The following is a 26,645-nucleotide window of genomic DNA, read 5'->3' as shown; positions in this document are numbered from 1 at the left end:
AATCAGCATAAGGAGTATTTGTATTGTTCTGGTCCCAAAAGGCAAGACATCTGGAAGCAAAGATCTGAAGGTAATAGGTGGGTTTAGGAATTTTTAGGCTAGTGACTGGTTGAAGAAACAATTCTATGTTCTTGAAAGAAATCAGCCAAAAAAATGTCTGTGCTTTATTCTAGTAGAGATAAGGAAGCTTACTGTGCATCATAAAAACGCTATCCCAGGGACATGATGTAGCATACCACTATCAACAGACCAAAGCAGTTTGTTAATGTTGGTAGGCCTGTCAATATTTGCAGGCATGACTCCCCAGACCCCCTGGAGACTACTTGGAAATAGGAAAAAGTAGTCTGAATTCTGTCCTCACTATCGAAATTGTCTCTTGATATGGTCGTGAATTATAATAAGATAAAGAATATAGATTAGAATAACAACATGAGCAAGAATCTTTCCCCAGAAAGGATGAGAAAAATGAGGAGTAAGTGGAATTTCTCTTCCTAGGGTTACTTTACAGAAGACTATTATAACCAGGAGGAAAGTTTTCCTAGCATTTCTGCCCTTGTAGAACTCCAAAGTAGAGTGCTGGAAGCAAGCCTCTGCAGGGTTTCATTGCCTGGCATGTCCAGTACGTGCTCGCATACATCTTTGTTTCAAAGGGAAGACTAATGGGTGGGGTCCTCTAGTCTGGGAGACAGTGGGTGGTAACAGTTTCCAGGAGGAGAGAGACAGGCTGATTGGCTCAGCTAGTTAGAGCATGGTGTTAATAAGGCTGGGTCATATCCTGGTCTTCCACCACACCCAACCAGCAGTATCCTTTCGGGGGTCAAAAATTGTACTCTTCACCAGAAAAAGAAGAGTCAAGGGAGAGGGTGCAGATAATTTCATGCAAACTATCCTCTCTGGTGAAAAAAGAATTCTGCTCATGGAGGGTTCATTCACTTAGGGCATGGTCATGTTGGGACATTTCATCAGTTCTCTTTGGATGCATTAAAAAAATGGCTTAAATCAGAAACTATTTATTTAACTCAAAATTCTTTAGGTTAGCTGAACAGTTCTTCTGGACTAGACCAGCTATTTTTCCTGCACTTGATTGTAGATCTGCAATTACCTAGAGAGTTAGCTGAGGTTAGATGATCTCACTGACACAGGCTGATGGTTGCTAGGCTGAAAATCAGGGCAATGGGGATTATATGTCTCTTATTCACCAGCAGGCTAGCCCTGATTTTTTCACATGTCTTTGATGGCAGAGGACCCAAGGTCACCAAGAGAGAACAAACTTTCATGCATATTGACTTTTTAAAAGTGGCCATTACCCTGGGGATGATTTTTCACTTTCCCTCTCACTATTTATGTCTTTCTCCAGTAAATGCATACACCTTATGGCAAAATATCTTAAAAAGTTACCAAAATATTAGCTTAGATTTATCACAAGTGATAAAACAGAATTAATATATCTTAAACAAATGGTAGTTGTCTTAAGGTAGAAGCTATAGTTAAGTGCCTTACACCTATTATCTCATTTAATCCTGTAAGGTAGGCAGTGAGTAGCTGGTCCAAATGCCCTCTACTGTTCATAAAGTGTCAGAGTCAATATTCAAGCTCCAAACTTGAAGCATCATAATACATAATCACAAGTTGTGCACTTTGGGATTTGCATGGCTTTTCTCATATGCTACTATTGTTCAAAACCACCGGGATTCTTTTTGTCAAATCCACAGAGTGGCAACACTGCCCAACTCAGCAAAACAGACACTGATCCTGTGTCCACACAGGAATCAAATTTGGCTCAGATATATCAGATGACTAAGGTGACTGAACAAGGTGACAACCAAAGAGTAACAGGAAGAGATAGAGGGCTCAGCTGTGTAAATAACAAGATGATGTGTATTACCTAATTTTTTAAGGGACAGAATTGGATTCTTAACTTTGATTTATACTATCAATTCTGCTTAGTCTTTCTGAGACACAGGGCAAATTTCTTTCTCCCAAGTTATAGTTTTCTGCTTTATATAATAAGAGCTTAGATTATATGGTTTCTAAGATTCTTTCAATTTTGAAATCAATGATTCTACAATATATTTTTTCTTTAAAGAGACCATTGTAACTAAAAACTAAATTTCTTGCCTTCATATTAAAGACATGCCTTTGCAGGGACCAGCAGTTAGCGTAATGGCTATGTCACTGAACTCCCATGTAGTTGACCACGGTTCGAGTCCCGGACCTGGTGGCTTAAACTCATGCCGGGAGTGTGTGCATGTGTGCCCAAGATCCTGAGAAGAGAACGGAGGAGAAGGAATTGCATTGTGGCCATCCCCCCTGGGGGATGATTTCTCGCTTTCTATCTCTCTGTCTCTCTCTTTCTGGCGAGTGCAAGTGTCCTAAAGTAAAATCCTCTCCAAAAAAAAAACCAGACATGCCTTTGCCACTGCCGTCCATTTCTGGACATGGAGGAGACTGAGAAGATGCTGTTTAGCCACTGACCAGATTCCCTTGGAAATGAGGGACTGGGGAGAATGAATGTAAAATTATATTCAAGACAGGGACTAAGACTTGAATGCTGTAAGTTTGGCCTCCTGAGCCTGAATGCGTTATAAATTTTTATCATTTATCCTTTGACTTTTCTGAGCAGGAAAGAGACTAGGTAAAGTAGCATGTAATATCCTTATTCCCACACAGATGTCTGAAGCTTCTTTCTCCTTTGGTCAAACCTGATTTGTATTTCTTCTTGTTAATGCCCCCAGAGTACTGAGGCTGCTTTCTGCCTGAATGTTACATAAATAAAAGTATGCAATCTTGCAAAGGTGAGCAGCAGTAGAGAGTCAGCAGGGACCAGGATGCTAAGGACAGGATGAGCCTTCCCATTTCCCCATTTCCCATACCTTGTTCTTGGCCTCCTGCAAAGTCTTCACAAGGCCTCATGGGGGGAGTTTGAACTCATTCCCACCCAATCATGATGGTTCCAGCTATTCGACCTTTAACTAAATAGTTCTGCACAGCTGCTTCTAGTTAGGTGTCTGTTTATGTTGTTGGCGTATGTGTGCTTGTGGACTGTGTGTGTGTGTGTGTGTGCCTTGTCTCTTTAGTTCTCTGGCTACCCCCAGGCCCCCAGCAAATCCACTGGGGAACATTTGGAATCCCAAGTGGAGTCAATCGCAAAGCAGTATAATGTTGAAATTCAAGAAGCATTTATAAAGGTTGTATTTCATAGAGTGTGCTCTCCGTCATTCATAAATGCATGAGAAATTAGCATATAAGAACAGCGATATAAAGACTTATTTATGCCTTCAATTCCAAAAGAATACACTTTACTATTATAATAAAATTAGATTGTAATCTTTTTGAAATAGGTGCTTTTTCTCTTGTAATTCTCCTGGATGACTAATTTAAAATTTATCCTGACTTTATCCATTTATTTTTTCATTCATTCATTCATTCCACAAACATGTATTAAATTTCTCCATGTTCACTGCCTTTCTCAAAGCTTTGCCTGAGATACAATGATGTGCTTTGCTGCTCATGAGTGGAGCAGTGTCCCTCCAAGTCAGTGGGCTTGGCAGACTAGAGAGGGGCTTTCTGCTTGTCTTCAACTTCAAAGGTCAGTCTAAATGTGGGGTGAAGTCACCAGTGTCCCTGGCAGGAGAGGGATCCTATTACACACCCCATACATCATCCAAAATTTTAGGCTTGTAACACACTCCTATTAAATAATGAGATGTGTCTCTGCCTAGGTTTATATAATCAGTGTTGCAAAATTTAGATACTTTGCCTTTCAAACAACTATGACAAGCAGAATGAGAGTATGTCTCCAGACAGTAAGCCCTTTCAAACTGGTTTGTAGGACCTCACTGCACTTGCTGACTGACCTTTGAGAGGCAAAGCATCAAAATGGTGATTTTTAAAATTTTGTCATCCTTTCTCCACTTATTAGTTGCCTTCAGAGTGTAAGGAAGAGCTTTCTTTTCTATTCAGTTAAGTCAGTGAACTATTATTTTAGTCAATAGGCTATAATCCTTTACTATCATAATTTATTTTGATGTCCAAACTGTTCCAGAGTTGACCAATGGAGATTCCTACAATCTGGGTCCTGTATCCTTTTAACATGTCTCCACTATTTGAGGAGCATCTTCTTTCCTTCCTTTGTCTTTTAAAATTGATTTTTTTTTTCCTTCCATTAGTGAAAGATACAGAGAGATAGAGAGGCACTCCCAACAGGATGTTCACTCTGTGATCTTCCACCTCCAGCTTCAGCCAGCCCTGGATCATAGACATGGGAGTCAGAGAGGTCAGGGAGGACACCAGATGCAAACCTGGAAATCTGTCATGTGGGTCAGCCTCACAGAGCTTGTGTTGCTGTTGTGCCACCGTCTGACCCCCCCATCTTTTTAATTTCAGAAACAAATAAATAAAACTTTAATTTCATCTTTTACACTTCTTCTGACAGCCATGGAAACAGTCATTTCTTCCAAAATCTCTATTTTTAATTTTTTATTCTTTTTTTAAGGAATGGTATTTAATGCTTTCATCTTTATACTTTACGTTTAATCACTGTACATCTTAACTGTGTGCATTGTAATTTTTTTCTTAGCATGAATACAGTGTATACTAGTCAAATAAAATATAGTACTATATATGTTATTATTAACAACTAACTTTTCATTTTGTGCCTATTAAATGTTTTGTTTGTCTACTTTTTCCCCTGATCCTCTTCCTCCCACCCTCCATTATCTACCTTCTATTGCCCATCCCCTCCTATACTGTCTCTAGTATCTACAGTTACCCTCACTGTCATTATACTTTCTAATCTTTCAGTTTCTGCTGTACAGTGGAGACACTCAATGTCTATTAAGCGGAGACATACCATGCCTGTCTTTCATAGTGTGTATTGCTTCACTTAGCATTAAATCTTCTGTATTCATTAAGATCTCATTGCTTTTTATGGGTGAGTAGTATTCCATAGTGTACATATGCCACATTTTTTCAGTCCACTCACTCATTTGTTCTTAAACATTGGGGTTGATTCCATGCCTGGTAAGTGTGAATAATGCTACAATAAACAAGGATATGCAAGCATTTTTCCAACTGAGTGTTTTCCTATACTTTGTGTAGATATCTAAGAGTGGAATTACTGGGTGATATGATAGTCCTATCTGTAGATCTTTGAGGAAACTCCATATTATTCTCCTCAGTGGCTGGATTAATTCTCATTCCCACCAACAGTGTAAAAATGTCCCCTTTTCACCACAGCCTCACCAGCACTTATCATTATTTATTTATTTATTTAATCTCAGACATTCTAACTGGGATTTAGTGGTATCTCATTATGGTTTTGATTTGTATTTCTCTTATAATAGATGTTGAGCATTTTTAATATGCTTTTGGACATTCATATGTATTTCTTGAAGAGTTGTCTGTTCAACTTCTTTGTCCATCTTTTAATTGCATTATTTTTCTGTGGGTATGCTGCTTAAGCTCCCTGTATATTTTGGCTAACAGTCCCTTATCTGAGGTCATAGTTTACAAATATATTCTCCCACTGTGAGGGTTGTCTCTTCACTCTACTTATAGTTTCTTTTGCTGTGTAGAAATTTTCTAGCCTGATGTAGTCCCACTTTTTATTTTCAGGATTATTGCCTGTATTTTGGGGATCTTCTTTTAGAAGTCTTTGCCTACTCTGATGTCTCTAAGTGTTTCCCCTGTGTTATCCACCAGTCGTTTCATAGTTTGAGGCTTTACATTTAAATCTTTGATACATTTTGAGTTGATTTTTGTTAATGGTGAGAGATAGGGGTGCAGTTTCCTCTTTCTGCAGGTGGATACCGAGTTTTTCCAGCACCATTTGTTAAAAAGATTTTCTTTTCCCCATTGGGTTGACTGGTGCCCTTTGTCAAAATCACTTGGCTGTATGTTTTGGGGTTTATTTCTGAGGTATCTATTTTGTTACATTGTTTCACATGCCTATATTTGTGCCAATGCCATATTGTTTTGGTTATTACAGGCTGTGCAATATATTTTGGGCTCAGGGAGTGAGATGCTTCCTACTCCACTCTTCTTGCACAGAATTGCTTTGACAATATTGTGGTCTTTTATAATTCCAGGCAAATTCTATGATTATCTTAAATCTGTGAAGAATATATATAGTGGAATACCAAGTATCCAGTGTATATTTGCTTACTTCTCCTTCCCCTAAAGTTAATTCAACAAATATACTATAAAAATATCTCCAGGGACCAGCAGATGGCGTAATGGTTACACTTCTAGGCTCTTGCTTAGTTGGCCCCAGTTTGAGTCCCAGACCCAGGGACATAAAACTCACACCAGGTGGCATGGTGGTTAAGGAGCTAGACTCCCACATGATTGGCCGCGGTTCATGTCCCAGACCTCACAGCTTGCTTTATCACTCTCTCTCTGTCTCTCACCAGTAACATTAAAAAATAATAATACCAATAAATGTAAACATTTTAAAACATTAATATACTCACTGAGCACATGTATGTGCATGCCTAAAATCCTGAGAGGATAATGGAGGAGAAGGTATTGCAGCATGGCCATCTCCCCTAGAGGATGAGTTCTCATTTTCTGTCTCTCTGACGAGTGTATACACCCTACAGCAAACTCTCTCTTAAAAAAATAAAGAATATAAACTCCATTCCCACAAACATACTTGTGAGTTTATAAACAGTGTTATCTCTCAGAGCTATCCATAGTCCCATGGCTTCTATACCTCCATGTTTAAACATCAAAATCTTTCCTCTCTTCCCTAAAAGTCCTAATTCATCTTCCTTATGAAGGCTTTGCATATCTTTCTCCCTAAACACAAAGCATGACCCACAAATGTCATGTCCATAGATTCAGAAGCTTGTTTCCTGCTTTTTAAATTTTCACATTATCCATCTTCCATATCTAAAGATATTTACTTAATTATCTTTATGAATGAGAAATTGAGAAACACATGGAATTAAGAGAAGGAAAGGGGGGGAAAAAAAAGTAGTCCATTCATTGACTTCTCCCAGCTGCCATTCCTGAATTGAAAGATTTGGCTGAGATATGCAATGAAACTTCCATAGAATGCCAAATTTAGGAACAGTATGAAACGAAAACAAAATCCCTCCTACAAGACAAACTGTTTAATTTGGAAATGTAAGTTTTCCTTCTTTCTTTTTTTCTTTTTTTTTTTAAAGTTCTGCATTAAGCCTTCATAGTGGTGATTTCCACAAGGATAAGAGTTGGCTCATTTCTGAAAGAGTTTCTAAATGGGGCAATGTTGAAAAACTTTAAATGCATTCATTTCCCTGAATGGAGACCTGTTTCTCTTGGGGGCTTTGCTTGCTCCTTTTTGGACAGAATCCACTCTGCTATATCCTGGCAAGAGGAAAAAAGGTGAGGCGTAGAAGCTGAGAGGCCAATTCCAGGTGCTGGAGACTTTTTACAACGGGCTCTGTTCTTTGCTATTTGGAATTCATCTTTCCCACAGTTGGCTCAAACGAAGCCAATTTCCTTACATAGGTTATCTCTCTAGACTAACCTACCTGAGAATTTGAGATGGTACTTTCTCACACATATGATCCAAGACAGGACAAGCGAAAGAGTGGGATAAACTTTTACAGACAGTTAAGAGTACTATATAGTTTTATCTTTGTGTGCATGTATGTGAGTATATTCCCAGTTGTGTTATGTTATATTCTCAGTTCTAAAATGGAAAGTTTTACATCTCAGGAGATCCCTACTCCTGGGCCAGCTGGGGCAGTCAGTCATCTGTGTTGCCCATTTCATCAAATAGCGAGTCCTAATTAGATCACACATTTATTTATGCCCCAAACTAAAATGCTTTGAAATCACATCTTTTTTACTAGTTGGAATTCCAGGCTCTTTTCAGGGTTTCTTTGACCTACTAATCCAGAAAATATGCTATGGCTGCAAATCAATCCAGGCCAATCTCCTATATGCAAAGACGGATCCCAGATGTTCCCATAAGAGAAGATTCTGAAACCAAGGCCCGCATAGCAGTTCTCAGATGATTCAGGTGATCTGCCAGGATATTCCAGTAGATTTGCTATGTCAAATGATGGTGAACTTGAGATAGCAAAATCAGAGGCTTTTCTCACCGTCTTTGTGCAGTAACAAAGAAAATGCTCCTCCATGTTTCACATCACTGTTGTATGTCAAACTGTTGACAGTATTTATATTAGAATGGTATCACTTCCTGGTCATGCTACAATCCTTCTCCCACATTCCTCCATCCTGTCAGAATCTTGGCACAAATACACATGTGTCTGGCATGTTTTACAAACTGCCAGAGCTGAGATTCAAACTATAGGATTGACCACGTGAGATCCACCTACTTAAACTCTTAAGCTATGGGGTCAACCTTGGATTTCAAATCTTTTACATCAAAATAAACTCATACTTTAATGCCATTTTCCATATTTTTGGGGAAATCTCCTTGTATCTTGCTGAATGTATTTTATAGCATATAACCATGGTTTTAGTCTGGGCTACATTAGCAAATTACCATAAATTGTATGGCTTAAACACAAACATTTATTTCTTCAGAGTTCTGAAGGCTGGAAGTCCAAGATCACCTGCAGATCTGGTGCCTAGTAATGGCCCATTTCTTCTCATTATACCCTCATGTGGTAGAAAGCAGAGAAAGGAAGCAAAGTCTCAAGTTTCTTCTTAAAAGGGCATGAATCCTGCAATGAGAGCTCTACCTTCATGATCTAATTACCTCTAAAGGCTACATCTCCGAATATCATCATATCGAGGTATTCAACATATAAATTTTGGGAGGGACACAAATAATCAGCAGCTAACAGCCATTCAGATAATAAGGATAAACAGGTGATAGACACTGCTCAACTGCAACTTCATATTGTACAAAGTTTTTCTTTCATGTTATCATTAAGTTCTCTCATCTTGTTTATCTTGTTCTCTCACGTCTTGTTTATGCCCAAACACCATTATATGAATTGATTGAAACCATTTTCCATTGGGAAAATATGTACCTTGAGTTACTAATCATTGTTCTGTGCTATTTTAATAATTCCCTAATGCTGACAAATTAACCACTATGATTTTTATTATTATCATTATTAATAGTGGAAAGAATGATAATATTAGCTAATATCTGTTTGCTATCTTCACATTATCAATATTCTATGGTGATCTGGCAAGAATGAGTAATTGAAGAATTACATTTGATAACTTGAGATAACAATGCATTTATGAAGAAAACATAAAGCCTCAAGAATTTCAGTGATGTGTTTAAGACAACATAACTAGCAAATGGTTATTATCATTTTTACTTAATCAGCCAGAAACTGCCCTGAAGTCTGCTATCTCCAGATCATATAAACAGAGAGATCCTTGAAAGAAAGAAGATCTCTGTGGAAATGTTGAGAAGAAACTTTTCAAATTTAGCAGTTAGGAGAGTAGGAAAGGGCATGGTTTTAATCCATGATAACTTTGCAGAGGCTGTTATATGAGAGGACTTCAAAAACTTCATAGAAAACTATAATTAAAATGTAAGTTTATTTTGGGGCAAAACCATTGCAACCCATAATAGATTTTAAATGAGCATTTTCATAGACTTCTGAAGATCCTGCCTATGGAAGGTAAAAACATCTGTCTGAAGTGTCTCCACCCACGTCAGGAGCTAGAAAAAACATTTAAAAAGCACTGGAGAAAGAACTCAATACAGATTCCCCTGGAAGCATCTTACTTTGGTACCCTCCTTAAATACTTATTCTCTAATTTATGTGGAAGTGACAGTCACCACTGCATGGAGAAAGGATGGAAAAGAATGATCCCTGGTGAATGCCCAGTGCCTCTCTCCTTGCAAAATATGTTGCTGCACTCTCACTTAGGAAAATTCATTACATATATCATCAACAGATTTGCTTGCTTGGAAAAGAATTTTAGCAATGGACAATGCTCAAGCAGGTCCCTTCGGGGGTTCTCACACTCATATGAACTGTTTGCACCTGCAGCCTCTCCCCCATTGTGGTGTGTCTTCATAAACCATGACAACTCCATAGAATGCTCTCCCTGGGAAATTCTATTTTATTTATTCATCTGAATTTGTAGGCACATTTTAGCATCTCACAAGGATTAGCACTTCAAGCCAGCAGCTTCATAAACCAGCATCTTCATCTGTCTTTGCATTTATATACAGCCATCAAATTGTGTTAGAATAGAAAAAAATGGAAGGGAGAGGAGGGAGGAGTGCAGATTATCTGAGTAATCAATTTGGTTCTCTCCTGCCCTTAGGCAGTGTTGACACAGCTTAGCTAGTGCCTGCTCCTCCCAGACAAGCTTATCTGTGGCAGGCTGAACTTCATTAATCTTCCTGAAAGGAAAATGTGCTCAGGACAATGTTAACACTTAGCTCTCCTGAAGGGAAGAAAGATTCTGTGAGGTTCAGAGACAGGCTCTGGGGCCTGTACTTGCAGCTCAGATAGGACTCAGCAGAAAGGATTCCATGCAGAGAAAAGTGGGTGGCAGAGAAATGGGCTTTGTGATCACGGCATCAAACCAAATCAAGCTATACCAGAGGGAAACAAATATAAACCGAAAAAAAAATCAGAACCAAGACAACAATAACCAGATAAATATCTATTCCATTTTGAGGCAACATTAGCTAGAATTATCTACAATTAACTGATCACAGTTCTTTTTACTTTTTAAAAGTTTATATTTATTTCTTCCATGAGAGATAGGGAGAGAGAGAGATATACAGAAAGAGACAGAGAGAGAAAAGCACCCCCAAGAAGGTCTTGATGCCATTCACGGTCCACCTCCAGCTAGCCCCAGTTCATGGGTAAGCATGTACCTAGCATACTCAAAGTAGTCCCAGACTTGAACTGGGAGCCTTTCCATGTGGGATTGCCTAACAGAGTATTACATTTTACCACAGCACTATTATCCAGCCTATGTAGTCCCTTGATAAATGATTGACATTGTGTGAATAATCTACCTAATAATAATAATAAATAGTTTAAGAGGAAAAAATATTGTAGAGAATATCTACTTTCTGTCACTAAAAGATTCATTGCTATTGCTATTGCATTTCCCACTTTGGCTGGCTGAATCCCCATCCCGTAACAAATAGAATGATGCCCCTGATCCTAGTGAGGTCTTGCTACTAGATCTCTCCCACTTCCACGGTCTCCAGGAGAGTCTTTTGTCTGAAAAGAGAAAGGAACTGATGACTGTTTTCTGTACTCCTCTTTGTTCTGGCTATCCTGAGTCACCCCTGTCCTTTGTCTCATGCCTTCATTCCCATGAGGAGACTAAATGAAACATTCTTATCCCTTATATATCTTTATTTCCTGGTATGTCTATTCATTAGCAACCCTGGAAGAAAGAGAGTAATTTATAATGTTTCTAGGACAGGAATTTGAATCACTCACTTCCTCCTGCTTCCCAGTATCATGGTGTCAGTTTATTGCATTTCGACTGACTCTACATGTATGCTTTGCTACTACAGGGCTTTGCTACAAGAGTTATAAGGTCAGTTAAATGTAATTTCTTTGACTTAGATTGGGTGATTTAAAAAAAAAAGTCTCCCATGTACTCCTCACAAAAACCCAAAACCTATTGTATTATTATGTGTAGTCGCCACAATCAATGTTGTATTTATGCATCTTAGCATGTGTATAGTGGTCTCAGCAGGCTTTTCTCCATTAGTAATCCCATATAGTGACTTGAGGACCCACCTCCATGATCGTTATGTCGACAATTCAGAGAGCTCCACAGCACAGCTTCACTCAGAGTCTGAGAAGGCCCAAAGAGGAGATACTAAATGAAACATAAAACTCAAACTTTAACTTTGACAACTGTGACTTGGTCACCACACATAGATCTGTGGTGTCTTTGGACAATTGTTTATAGTTAGGTGAGTCATTGTCTTGTTGCCTTAGTAAACAGCTTATAACACTGTCCCCACAGATGTGCCTATGGACGCTTTGTATAGACTTGCCTTTGTCTGCATGTAGCCCAGATGTTACTAGCTCTATGAGCCAATGGGCTCACATACCAAAAAAAAAAAAAACCTTCTCTTTTTCTAATCAAATGACTTCTTTGCTTCAAAGAAACTCTTGTGATCTCATAAGGTCTTCTTTCTACTACTTACAAGCTCTCCTCTAAAAGAAGTGATTTGTTTACCTTATTGATATGAGCCTGGGGACTTTAAAAATTATATAGATAGAGAGATAGCAGTATACAGCTTGTAAAGTGAATATATCCAACATGAATGCACTTCACACCAATCCAGTTCAGGGTACCATACATGTTATCATCAACAGAAAATAATCCATTTCTGTGTTCCATATATGTCTAGCCTCTCTATTTTTCTCCTTAATTTCTTTCCTCATACACTTCCCCTTCTCCCACCCTCTTCCCACAATGTCTTCAGTATGTCTAACCATTTCTCATGATTCTATATACTCCAGTCTTTCAGTTTCTGCAATAGAGTGTGGACAATTGGTATATGCTAAGTGGTGACATACAATGCCTCTTTTTCATAGCCTCGCTTACTTCACTCGGCAGTAAATCTTCCATAATCATACACTTTCTATAAAACTCCAGGATCTTGTTTTTTATGGCTGAATAATATTCCATAGAATATATGTGCCACATTTATATCCATTCATCTGATTGAGGACATTTGGGTTGGTTCCATGTCTTAGCAATTGTGAATAATGCTGCAGTGAACATAGATGTGCAAACACTTTTCTAACTGAGTATTTTCCTATTCTTTGGGTAGATACTCAGGAGTGGAAACTCTGGGAGACTTTGGGGTAGGCAAAGACTTCTTAAATAAGACCCCCAAAGCACAAGCAATAATCCCAAAAATAGATAAGTGAGATTATGTCCAATCAAAAAGTTTCTGCACAGCAAAAGACACAATAATTAGTTTGAATTGACAACCCTCAGAATGGGAGAATATTTTTGTAAACTTATGCCTTAGATAAGGGATGATAGCTGGAATACACAGGGAACTCAAGCAGCTTATCCCCCCAAAAATGATCAACCCAATTAAAAGATGGGAAAATGACCTGAGCAAACAACTCTCTAAAGAAAACATGTGAACAGCTAAAAAGCATATGAAAAAATGTTCAACATCCCTCATCATAAGGGAGATGCAGATCTAAACCACAATGAGATACCACCTAACCTGAATCAGAATGGAAAAGATGAAAAAAACAAAAATGATAAGTACTGCCAGGGCTGTGGTGAAAAGGGAACTCTCCTACACTGTTGGTGGGATTGTAAATTGGTCCCGCCACTGTGGAGAACAATATGGATGTTCCTCAAAGATCTAGAAATAGAACTACCATATGACCTAACATTCGACTCCTGGATATCTACCCAAAGGATAGGAGAATACTTAGTTGAAAAAATGGGCCTCAGGACCTTTGGACCATACTGCCTGTGCTTCTAGGTGAAGTAACTTTACTCAAAAAACTGTCCTCTCAAAGTCTCTTCAAGTAGTATTCTGTGAGTCATTTGTGGTGTCTCACTTATGCTCAAAACAAGTCCTTTCCTATTGCTTTCACTTGCCCTTTTGCTTGTACCTAGAAACAAGTCCTTTTCTGCTCCAGTATCTTTATGGCCAAGTGATGTCCACAAGTTATTCAAGGAAAGTACTTTCCCATTTCTACTGCTACAGTTGCCCTAAGCCTTGGCTAGGTCACTGTGGTGCTTCTTCCTTCACCTTGTTGTTGGACCTGGCACAGAAATAACAGGTTTATCTTTATGTTTATTCCAGGGTGAATTTTGATATCTGGTTTCCAAGGATTACTTCTTATGGTCCAGAGTTCTTAATGGAAGCTGCCTCAACCAAAATACCATCTTTAGTTACTACTAACACCATTTCCTACTTTCTGTAGCTGGTCAGACTTAATTTTATAGCATCTTAGGTGATTAATGTTCAATAGGCTCTAGAGTTTTACTTTATTATTATTTTTATTTACATTTATCATTGTACATCTTTGTAGCTTGTAACATGGTATTTCCTGGCATGTAGACAATGCATGCTAATCCAGTCAAAGATATTACCATATACATCATCAACAGGTACCTCTTCATTCTTGTGTCTGTAAAATGTTCTTTTTTTTTTTTTTTTCTGAAGAGGCCCTTATGCAAATAGATCCCTGAAAGCATTAGCTCCAAATCTCTACTTCACCAGGTCTGTCCTGGTTACAGATGTGACTTGTATAAATTTTATGACTATATTAAATAGAATTAGGCTAAAGTATGCTGTAGTTACAAACAACCCTTGAACTATATAGTCTTTATAACAAAAAATTCTGACATAAATAAGAAGGAAGAATTGGGAGATGATAAGCTTACACAAAAATATAGAATTTCTTCTTAATCCATTAAAGGGGGATTTCCAGTTTTTTTCTACTAGAGATAGGGTTAGGAAGAATGGATACCTACACCACTGTACAACCAGTCAAAGCTGATCAAGATTCCAGAGATGTGGAGACACCATAAATGGAGTCAAGAAAATTACCACTACATATGTAATTTTACACTTGTATTTATATGTTACCTTAGGCTCAAAAGGATTTGAGGTATCTTATAGAACAAATATAAACAATTAAATAAAGACCACATAGAAACAAAGACAAATGGAAAAAGAAGTAGAAAATCTAGACCATGACAAGAAACAAAATAGATATATAGACCATAAAGCCAGAGTATATTTGTGTAACAAAAGAGTTCAAGTTTTTTCCTGAGTTTTTTTGGGATTATAAAACTTAAGTGAGATAATTTCCATTAGCTAAACAAAGAAGAAAGAGCCTCAGAATACCAGTTCTTTTGGATATGTAAACTTGGGTCAAACATAGAATTTAGAATCTCTCTTGTTGGCCTAGCTTTTGTTAGATATTGAATAGCATACAATCCAAGGTTATACTCATTGATGAATACAGAACAGTTGGTGTTTGCAGCAGTTTTTTTTTTTTTTTTTTTTTTCCGAGAGGATTTTTGCTATAGGGCGCGTGTGCTCGCCTGACAGAGAGAGACAGAGAGATAAAAAAGCGAGAAATCACCCTGCAGGAAGGATGGCCACGTCACAATCTCTTCTCCTCCATTCTCCTCTTGGGATCTTGGGCACGCACGCACATGCGCCCAGTGTGAGTTTAAGCCACCAGGTCTGGGACTCGAACTGCAGTCGACTATGTGGGAGTCCAGCGACATAGCCATTACGCTAACTGCTGGTCCCTGCAGCAGTTTTTGAGAGTAATCCATAAGTCCAAATTTTGATAAAAAGTTAAAGTTAAGTAGCTTCCCCAAGCCTTTGACTTGCAATCTCCAAACCAGAGGTCTCCATAACAGACACTTAGGAACAGACTCTCATACACAAAAGAGTTCAATTGATTTCTGAAAGTGCCCAATTATAAAGCTTTTGTCAAGATTATTTAACATTATAAAATATTCCAATCATTGAAATATTGCTTAATCTGTCTTTTAAGGAAAACATAATGAAAGTGTGGACAGAAGTCTGACTACTTTTTCTATTTTTTTTCCTTTTTCCTTTTTTTTTTTTAACTAATGTACTTCTATACTTTTAGTTTCTTAACTACTCAAAGAGGAAACAAAACACTACACCTTACTCAGAGAGCAAACTAGCCCCCTGCCTGAGGAGCACGGGAACTGCCACTCCCTGCTGCACTGCCGAAGCAGCGTGCAAAAACGGGACCACCCCTCCGCCCAGGACTCAGCGTGGAAACCGGGACCCCTTGTGCGCTACCTGAGAGCCCCGCCTGAGGAGTGCGACAACCACACCCCTCAAAGGAGAGTAAACTGCTAAACCTCCCTACAAGGATAGCAAAGACTGCTACTCCTGACTGAGAGGAGAGCAAACTGCTGATCCTCACTAGGAGGATAGCAACAACCGCTGCTCCTGACTCAGAGGAGAGCAAACCTGGGTTACCCAAAACAGATAAACATACAAGACAGACGAACAAAAAACCAGCTTAGAAATAAACCAGACCGTCTACCAAATTTTGGGAGGTCTGAGGCCAGAGGACTTACTGCATCTCCCCTGAGGAGAGACTCAGAGCCAGAGAGGGCACAAAGGGCCCACTGCTGGTACCAGCCACCAGGTTCAAAGCGTCCCCTCAGAAGCTCTCCGGTTCATCTTTGGTCCCTTCGTGGTCGCCATCTTGTCGTTGGAAAAAAATAACCAACTGTAAAATTAATAATTAATAATTAATACGGTTTATTTCCAAGCCAACTGTGAGTAACCTAGGCTGGAGAAGAAGCATACATGCCTTTTCTCGGGGTGATCATGTACAGAGGTTTCTTTTATTTGCTTTTGAGATTGACAGACAACATTTAATTGAAAGATTTTCCATTGGTCTGGCCCAAAAAAGGTGGGACATGTAGAAGCGGGGGCTTGTAGGTTATAGGTGGGTTCCACAATTTTTAGGTTGGTGATTAGAAAGGAAGATTTGTGTCTTGGGAAGAGATTAGTTAAAGAAAGGCTTAATCTATATCTCAAGGAAAAGGGAAGTTTTGTGTCTTGGGAGGGAATAAGCAAAAGAATATATTGTAATCGGTTGAAATATACATCTCAAAGATACTATGCCAGGATTAGGAGGTAGAAAGAATTCTGTTAAATAGAAAATAAATGGTTTGTTAATGTTTGTGGGCATGACTTCACCAGTTTCCTTTTGAAAAGATTTTGGAAAAATAAGAAAAGTAGTCAGACTTCTGTCCACAAAAGCTTTAATAAAATTTATATGAAATGATAACATGAGGTGTTCAGGCTCTTTAAGAAATCTATTCAGGCTGAGGAAGGACATTTGGGGGAGGGACAGGGAGGCAAAGCATTAATGGCACAAAGAGGTGTGGTATTATCTGTTGAAGATGTTTTGTAGTTTTATCAATAGTACTAGGGAGAAATGTTCACCTGTTGAAGTATCCATTTTGTAAGACAAATAATAATGTGATTGAATGTGTGGAAGAAAATTAAATGAAAAAAATTTAAAAAAAAAGAAATAGCTGTGAAATATATTCCCCCAAATCCTCACATTAAATTATTTACTATTCAATTTGGAGTGAAATGATAAAAACTCACTGAAATTCAGAAATTTGGTCAATGAAAATAATTTTGATTTTGAATTTATCTTTCTGTATTAACTGATAAGTAGGTCTAACTGTTGAGATCATTTTTGACTTTTAACAATAAAACCATATCCAGTGTATAAAATCATAACTTAACCATTTGTTTTTATTATATCAGCACATACAACTTGTTCATCTAAAGAAGATTTTATTTAGTAAAATTATAGCTAAAAATAAGAGGGCTGAGAATGCAATTTAGTTCAATATCCTATAACTTGTCAAATAATATTTATTTACCCAACATTTATTTTTATAGTAGTGTTAAGGTGTAAGGATGCAGATTCAGTATGTGCAAGGGTGTATATTGTGTAGTTTGCCCCATATATGGTGCCCATTATAAGTCAAATGTAGATTAAGAAGTCTAAAAGAGTTTCAAGTAATCATATTATTCTAGAGAGATTTTTTTCCTGCAAGGCAATATAAGTAATACCATCAGTTACAAAATATTAAAAAGCTAAATTTATATTGCAAGTTATGTTAGCTATTGAATAGATGTCTACTTGTTAGAAAGGAAACTGGCTAAACATTGTTTGACTATCCACCAAAATAATGAATACATAACTTTAAGAGTGGGAGGCTGGATAAAAAAAAGAGGGTTGATTTCACTTTGACAATATTTATACATTATTGTACTCATATTTAATTATAATGAGAAAAATGGAGTAGAATCAACCAATAAGAACATGATTCAGATAATTATGGCTTCATATTCTAGGGAGGAATTACTAGGTCTAGCAGGTAATTGTTCCTCCTGTCAAAGCCAGACAAAAATCATACAAATGACAGAAAGAGTCACAGTTGTGAAGGATTGGAGATCTATGGAAGCAATGAGATCTGGAATGACTAAAGCTCCAGAAAAGAAGCCAAGATGACCTATGAACATCTGTCATTTTTTTTTTTCCGCAGAGTGCATTTAGTAAATTTAGGAGCGTGATGAAGATTACATTGCTGAAGACCTGGGACATTTACAGAAGGAAGGGGAAACTGGCAAAGCATTTGGTAGTCACATGTACCTGAAGTTCATATTAGAAAAGTTAGGCTTCAAAAGAATGACCCATGAAACATATACTAAATTCTGGATCATAAGAGAGCCTAGAGAATTAACAGGAAAGCTTTTAAAGTTAAGAGTGATATTTTTCATGTGTACTAAGGAAATAAAGACCCACAAAGGAAGGAAGCCTACCTCAAGACATTTGCCAAATTTTAAAGTTGCATGCGAGAGTGGCTGAAAATCTGTGAAGGTCAGAGCTAATTTTGCCCAGTTTTCAAGACTAAGGCTCTCAATCAAAAGCATGAGAGTCACATCTGAGAAATAGGAGAATATCTAAGGTGAACTAAGGTTTGCAACTATAACTTAATCCACATTGAGTTCAATTTCTTTGTTTTGAGATGATCAATGACATGTTCTTTCTACTTAACAGACAAAAGGGGGACCCCTCTTGATAAAAGTTCATCTCATCTGGAACATCTGTGGGTTTTTTGGTTTTTATTTTTTGTTGTTTTAGAGATTTTTGCTATAGGGCACGTGTGCTCACTGGAGAGACAGAGAGGGAGCAAGACAGAAAGTGAGAAATCACCACCCCCACCCCCAGGGGAAATGGCCATGCTGCAATCTCTTCTTCTCCATTCTCTTCTTGGGACTTTGGACACACACGCACAAGGGTGAATTTCAAGCTGCTGGGCCCAGGACTTGAACCACAGTTAGCCATATGGGAGTCTAGTGCCTTAACCCTATGCCAACTCCTAGCCCCTTCATGTGTCTTTTTTACACAATGTCCATTTTATTGTACAATAAAGGCATACGCAGAAATAATTCATATATTAGAATTAACAGCTAAGACTTACATCTAATTAATATTTTTGAGAAAACAAAGGAAAAGATGCTCAGAAGAGATCTGGACTTTTTAAAATGCATTAAGTAGACAACTTGGAAATACAAAATAAAATGCCTAAAATTAAGAACTCAAAAAATGGGCTTAGCAATAGTTAAGATTTTTTTTTATTCAAGTATTGTGCTATGTCCAAACTGAGGTATAGGAAAGAGAATATAAGAATAGATAAACGATAAGGCTTGAGGAACCCATCAAAAGGTCTAACATATGTATCATTCTTGTTCCAGAAGGGGAAAAAAGGGAAAATGACTCAGAACCAATAATGGGGAAAAAAACAGCTGAGAATTTTCAAAAACGGATGAAAATCACATGAATTTTAAAAAACTCAGATTCCAGACAGTGGTGTGGTAGTTAAGGCTGCTGGATCTCACATGGCCAACTGTGGGGCTTAAGCTCTGGACCTGGTTGCTTGAAAAAACACACTGGGGACCAGCAGTTAGCGTAATGGCTATGTCGCTGGACTCCCATGTAATCGACCATGATTCGCATCCCAGACCCAGTGGCTTAAAACTCACATCGGGCATGTGTGCATGTGTGCCAAAGATCCTGAGAGAAAGGAGAAGGAATTGCGGCATGGCCATCCCCCCGGGAGGTGACTTCTCGCTTTCTGTCTCTCTGTCTCTCTCTGTCTGTCTGGCAAGCACACGTGCCCTATAGCAAAAATCTCTTCAAAAAAATAAAAAAAGAACAAAAACACTAGGCACATGTATGTTTGTACCCAAAATAGAGAGAGGATAATGGGGAAGATGAGATTATTTCAAGGCCATTCGCTGGGGACATGCTTTCTCATTTTTTTTTCCTCTCTCTCCAGTGAATGCACACACTCTATAACAAGTTATTAAAAATTAAATTAAAATAAAAAAGGCATGGTAGTTTCAGTGATTGGATCCCACATGACTGACTGTCCAGTTGGAGTCTTAGACCCAGCAGTTTAAAAAACACTCTGGGTATGTATTTGTGCATGCCCAAAATCACAAGAGAAGTATGGAATACTAAAGGAAATGGGATTATTGTGCGGCCAGGGTGAGTTTCACACACTCTATAGCAAAAAATATTTAGTGAGGCCCAAGCAAGATAAATACAAACAAAGCATAGCAAAGCACTTGATGGCCAAACTGCTGAAAAACAAAATCAAGGGAAAATATTAATAGCATCTAGAGAAATAAAAAGACATATACCTTCAAAAGAATAATATTAAAAATTACAACTGACCTCTCAAAAGATATGATACAAGCTAGGAGACATGGAAAGAGAAGGCATAGTTAAGATGTTTAAAGAATGAAATATCAAGCCAAATTCTCTACCCAGTGGAAATATAGTTGAAAGACAAACATTTTTCAGAAATGAAAAATAATGAAATTTTTCATTACCAGGTGTGCACTATATAAAATACCAAAAAATATTCTTCATGTAAAAGAAAAATCATATCAGGTGAAAACGGAAATGCAAAAAAGAGTAAAGAACATTGAAGAAAATAAGTATTTGGCAAGCTATAAATTTATGTTGGATATCAAAACTATAACTTCAATGTTTTTTGAAGTTTAAAATGTAAATAAAACTAAAGTTAATAAAAAAAAGAACCTTGCTTTGCAACCCCCAGGGGAAATGGCCATGCTGCAATCTCTTCTTCTCCATTCTCTTCTTGGGACTTTGGACACACACGCACAAGGGTGAATTTCAAGCTGCTGGGCCCAGGACTTGAACCACAGTTAGCCATATGGGAGTCTAGTGCCTTAACCCTATGCCAACTCCTAGCCCCTTCATGTGTCTTTTTTACACAATGTCCATTTTATTGTACAATAAAGGCATACGCAGAAATAATTCATATATTAGAATTAACAGCTAAGACTTACATCTAATTAATATTTTTGAGAAAACAAAGGAAAAGATGCTCAGAAGAGATCTGGACTTTTTAAAATGCATTAAGTAGACAACTTGGAAATACAAAATAAAATGCCTAAAATTAAGAACTCAAAAAATGGGCTTAGCAATAGTTAAGATTTTTTTTTATTCAAGTATTGTGCTATGTCCAAACTGAGGTATAGGAAAGAGAATATAAGAATAGATAAACGATAAGGCTTGAGGAACCCATCAAAAGGTCTAACATATGTATCATTCTTGTTCCAGAAGGGGAAAAAAGGGAAAATGACTCAGAACCAATAATGGGGAAAAAAACAGCTGAGAATTTTCAAAAACGGATGAAAATCACATGAATTTTAAAAAACTCAGATTCCAGACAGTGGTGTGGTAGTTAAGGCTGCTGGATCTCACATGGCCAACTGTGGGGCTTAAGCTCTGGACCTGGTTGCTTGAAAAAACACACTGGGGACCAGCAGTTAGCGTAATGGCTATGTCGCTGGACTCCCATGTAATCGACCATGATTCGCATCCCAGACCCAGTGGCTTAAAACTCACATCGGGCATGTGTGCATGTGTGCCAAAGATCCTGAGAGAAAGGAGAAGGAATTGCGGCATGGCCATCCCCCCGGGAGGTGACTTCTCGCTTTCTGTCTCTCTGTCTCTCTCTGTCTGTCTGGCAAGCACACGTGCCCTATAGCAAAAATCTCTTCAAAAAAATAAAAAAAGAACAAAAACACTAGGCACATGTATGTTTGTACCCAAAATAGAGAGAGGATAATGGGGAAGATGAGATTATTTCAAGGCCATTCGCTGGGGACATGCTTTCTCATTTTTTTTTCCTCTCTCTCCAGTGAATGCACACACTCTATAACAAGTTATTAAAAATTAAATTAAAATAAAAAAGGCATGGTAGTTTCAGTGATTGGATCCCACATGACTGACTGTCCAGTTGGAGTCTTAGACCCAGCAGTTTAAAAAACACTCTGGGTATGTATTTGTGCATGCCCAAAATCACAAGAGAAGTATGGAATACTAAAGGAAATGGGATTATTGTGCGGCCAGGGTGAGTTTCACACACTCTATAGCAAAAAATATTTAGTGAGGCCCAAGCAAGATAAATACAAACAAAGCATAGCAAAGCACTTGATGGCCAAACTGCTGAAAAACAAAATCAAGGGAAAATATTAATAGCATCTAGAGAAATAAAAAGACATATACCTTCAAAAGAATAATATTAAAAATTACAACTGACCTCTCAAAAGATATGATACAAGCTAGGAGACATGGAAAGAGAAGGCATAGTTAAGATGTTTAAAGAATGAAATATCAAGCCAAATTCTCTACCCAGTGGAAATATAGTTGAAAGACAAACATTTTTCAGAAATGAAAAATAATGAAATTTTTCATTACCAGGTGTGCACTATATAAAATACCAAAAAATATTCTTCATGTAAAAGAAAAATCATATCAGGTGAAAACGGAAATGCAAAAAAGAGTAAAGAACATTGAAGAAAATAAGTATTTGGCAAGCTATAAATTTATGTTGGATATCAAAACTATAACTTCAATGTTTTTTGAAGTTTAAAATGTAAATAAAACTAAAGTTAATAAAAAAAAGAACCTTGCTTTGCAAGGTAAGTAAATATAAGTTAAAAATTCTAGAAAGGTTGAAGAAGTGGTAAAAGTGTTAGTTCATTTTACCAATAATAAATCAAGGCTATAAGTTGTAATCACCAGAATAATCACTAAAAAGCAGTAAAAAAAATTCATAGAAAAAATAAAATAGTGAAAATATTTCATCAATTCAATATAAAGCAAGAAAGAATTAAAAGAAAACAGAGAACAGGTAATCAAAGAGCAAATATATAATATTCTCCAAATAAACAATTAAGACAGATCAGATAACACAATATGGATTTGCAAATTTTAAAAAATGTTTTAAGAGCTGGTTTTTTATTTTATTTATTTATTTAAGTATCTCTTGAGCATTGTTGGCTATTTTTTTTTAATTTCAAGTTCTTTTATACATTTATCACATTATTTAGCTTGCAAAGTGAATATTCCAACATGTGTACATTTATTTCTAGTCCAGTTAATAATACTATAAAATTATCTTTAATAGATAATATCCTATTTCTTTGTCTCATTAATGCTTTGCCTCTCTATTTTCCTTCTAAATGTCCTTCCTCAGACTCTTTTTCACCTACCCTCTTCCCACACTATATATGTAATTCACAACCATTTCCTTTGTTTCTGCATCTTTTAGTCAATCAGTTTCAGTCATAGAGTGTGGACACTCGGTATATATTAAGTGGATACATACAATATCTCTCCTTCATAGCCTAGCTTGCTTCACTCAGCAGTAAATCTTCCATATTCATCCACTTTCTGTCAAAAGCTAGGATCTTATTTTTTATGGCTGAGTAGTATTCCATAGAGTATATGTGCCACAGTTTTTCAGCCCATTCATCTGTTCGTGGGCATTTGGGTTGGTTCCATGTCTTAGTAATTGTGAATAGTGCCGCAATAAACATCAATGTGCAAGCACTTTTCTGATTAAGAATTCTTCTGTCCTTTGGGTAGATACCAAGAGGGATTGCTGGATCATATAGTAGTTCTATTTATAGGTTTTTGAGGAATCTCCAAATTGTTCTCCACAGTAGCTAGACCAATTTACATTCCCACCAGCAGTGTAATAGAGTCTTACTTTAACTACACCACTGCTAGCACTTAAAATTTTTTTATTTTTCTTTAATCCTAGTCATTCTGAATGGGGTTAGGTGGTATTCATTGTTGATCTGCATTTCCCTTACAAGGAGGGATGTTGAGCTTTATTTCATGCCTTTTGGCTATTCATATGTCATCCTTAGAGAGTGTTTTTTTGTTTTTTTTTTTAACTCATTCCCCTGTCTTTTAATAAGGTTGATCATCTTTTTTCGGAACAGCTGCTTGAGTTCCCTGTGTATTCTGGTTATCAGTCCTTTATCTGACACATAGTTTACGAAAATATTTTCCCATTCTGAGGCCTGTGATTCACACTAATTACTGTGTCTTTTGTCATGCAAAAATTCTTAGTCTGATGTAATCCCACTTGTCTATTTTGGGGATTATTGACTGTGCTTTGGGAGTCTTATTTAAGAAGTCTTTGCCTACCTCAATGTCTCTCAGAGTTTCCCCAGTGTTTTCCAGGAGCAGTTTTATAGTTTGAGATCTTAGATTTAGATCTTTGATCCACCTTGAGTTGATTTTTGCAAATTTTCATTTTTAACTACAAGAACTACAAGTTTTATTGGATCCCAACCTTAGAAGTTCTAGTGTTAGTTGATATAGTTAATCCACGAAGATGAAATTTATCTGCTCAAGTCTAGGGAAATAATATTAATCTGAACTGGGTTTAGTAAATGTTTGAAAGTTCTGAGATATCTGTTTTATCTAGTTATTTGTATTTCATTAGAAGTTAATTCAATACAGTATAATGTTTTATAAACAAAAGAATTGAGCAAAAATTCAAAACTTTTAGGTAAACCATGCTATTTTCTGAAAAATACACTAAGTCCATTGTTATGAAATAAGATATATCCATTCCAACCCCCAAAAATTGAAAAATTTCAGTGAGAAAAGCATTCCCTGACTCCCTTTGTATTTATAAGACTTGAGAGTCTCCTTGAAATAGATGTCTCTATACCTCAAGAACCCATTTGTCACCTTTTTGTTTCCTGATCAGATCCAGCTCTCGCAAAGGATGAAAACTGTATGTCTTCAGTAGGAAGACATGAGGAAGAGCAGAGAGGACATCAAGAAGGGAGCTTGCTCCTTCTGGCTGATTTGCAAGGGTATAGCAAGCCCATTTTTTTCAGGTGCAACTACCCCTACCCTCATGAGGAAGCCATACACATACTCTTCCAGTCAACACAGTATCTGTCCAACTCACAGCTAAGTCTCACACAGGAGCCATGCTGCTGGGAGAACAAGGGAGCCACTAAGTGCTTTGCTTTTTATCTGGCTAAAAACTTTGGCAGCCAGTATAAAATCCTCTCAAGACATTACAATTTTAATTATGACCTTAAACAATAGACTGTAGAACTAAGGCTGAGAATTAAACTCTAAGAAAAATCTCAGTAGGTATCTCTGAAAAAAATTTAGCTGTCTATCTGATTAAATAGCCTGCAGATAACAAACTGGCCAGAGTAGAGAATAAGGGTTTGAGGACTATCCCTTCTGAAAATGTTCATCTTGATGAATATGGTCCTAAGAAATTAAAGAGAACTGAAAAGGGCATTTTCCTCCTCCCTGGCAGCCTCTTCCCACTAGAGCTCCAGGAAAAATCACAAAGGATCTGTTTTTATGAACTTGGCAGGTGTGGTTCCTTACATGGAAAAGATTGTGTCAGTACTGGATTATTCTGGTTAATTGGCTACATTTGTTATCTGAAATCTGAGCATTGCCTCACACATAAATTATTTTATTGTATGCTAATTTCTTGATAATCAGTAATCCTTATAACATAAAAATTATATGACTTCATCTTTATTTGGTTATTCAGGGAACACGCTAAAATCTTGAAATGCCTCAGAGACATTTTCCTGAACACTATCAATAGTTACCAACAGGACCAAAAGGGAAAATAAGGTTAGTTCAGCTTTGAAAAACTGCCAGATTAATTAAATCTGGATGATGTGGATTAATCATTGCTCATTTAAATGTTATTTATTATCTATATGGGCTAGGTACTTTCACCTACTTTGTTTCCTTTAAGCCTCATATCCTTTTGGGCAAATTTTGTTATTCTAGTTTTACCAAGGAGGTAGCTAAATCTCTAAGGGGGTACACAGCTCATAATAAAGCTTCAAACCAACGTTTCTGCAACTAAGTGCAGTGTTCTTTCTACCACTTTTCTTAGGCCATAATCTTTATATTTATCATTACTGATAACCACAAATAATAGCAACAATAAGCCAGAAAGTGGTACTTCTATACATATTCCTAACCTCAGCTAGGTGATTTCATTCTATGAATGAATTCCTTGGAAATTTTTGAAAAATGAAATCTGAAGTGTCATTATGAATTTTTCGTCACTGTAATGAGTTTTCTCTAAGAAATAATGCCGATAATGATAAAATGAGATGAAGATGGGTCTTGAATTCAGGCATTCATACTGCAAAGGACTTTCCTTTGGTATTTTCATGGTTCTTTTTAAATTTCAATGACCAGAAATTTATTGGGGGTGGGGGGGAGAGGCAGGAAGTAGACAAATATATTTGGCCTATGAGTGTGTGTGTGTGTGTGTGTGTGTGTGTGAGTGTGAGTCTCTGGGTGTTTAACAAGATCATCCTATTAGACCAACATGCCCCAGGGCAGATGGTTCTGATGGTTAAGGCAGAGGCAACTGGAAAAACAAACTGGAACTGCTGAAGGAAAGATGGCTCAGGGCTCAGCTTTTCCTGTAAAGTGGCAAGTGAATTTAGCATTTGCGAAAATTTCCAGTGCTGGTTGAAGTCCAGGGGACCCAGGGTGTGCATTCAGCTTGCCTTTGCCACCTCCTTGTTCTGGCTTGGGGCATAAATTGCCTTTCAATTCTGCCCTGGCATAGCACTGCACCATGTTGAGGTTCATGCCCCGCTGTCCTCATCTGCTCCACTCAGAGATGACCCTTCTGGGATGCTTCTCAGGCACCTGCCAACTGCGTCACCGGGAAATGTAGGCACCAGACAAAGTGGGTTCAAACAGACAGGGAAAGCTGAGGCCAGAGGAAGAGTCCAC

The sequence above is a fragment of the Tupaia chinensis genome, unplaced genomic scaffold, assembly GCF_000334495.1.
Source record: "Tupaia chinensis unplaced genomic scaffold, TupChi_1.0 Scaffold000542_1, whole genome shotgun sequence".
Taxonomy (NCBI): Eukaryota; Metazoa; Chordata; class Mammalia; order Scandentia; family Tupaiidae; genus Tupaia; species Tupaia belangeri.
The sequence above is the reverse complement of the archived record's forward strand: the minus strand, read 5'-3'. Positions refer to the sequence as shown.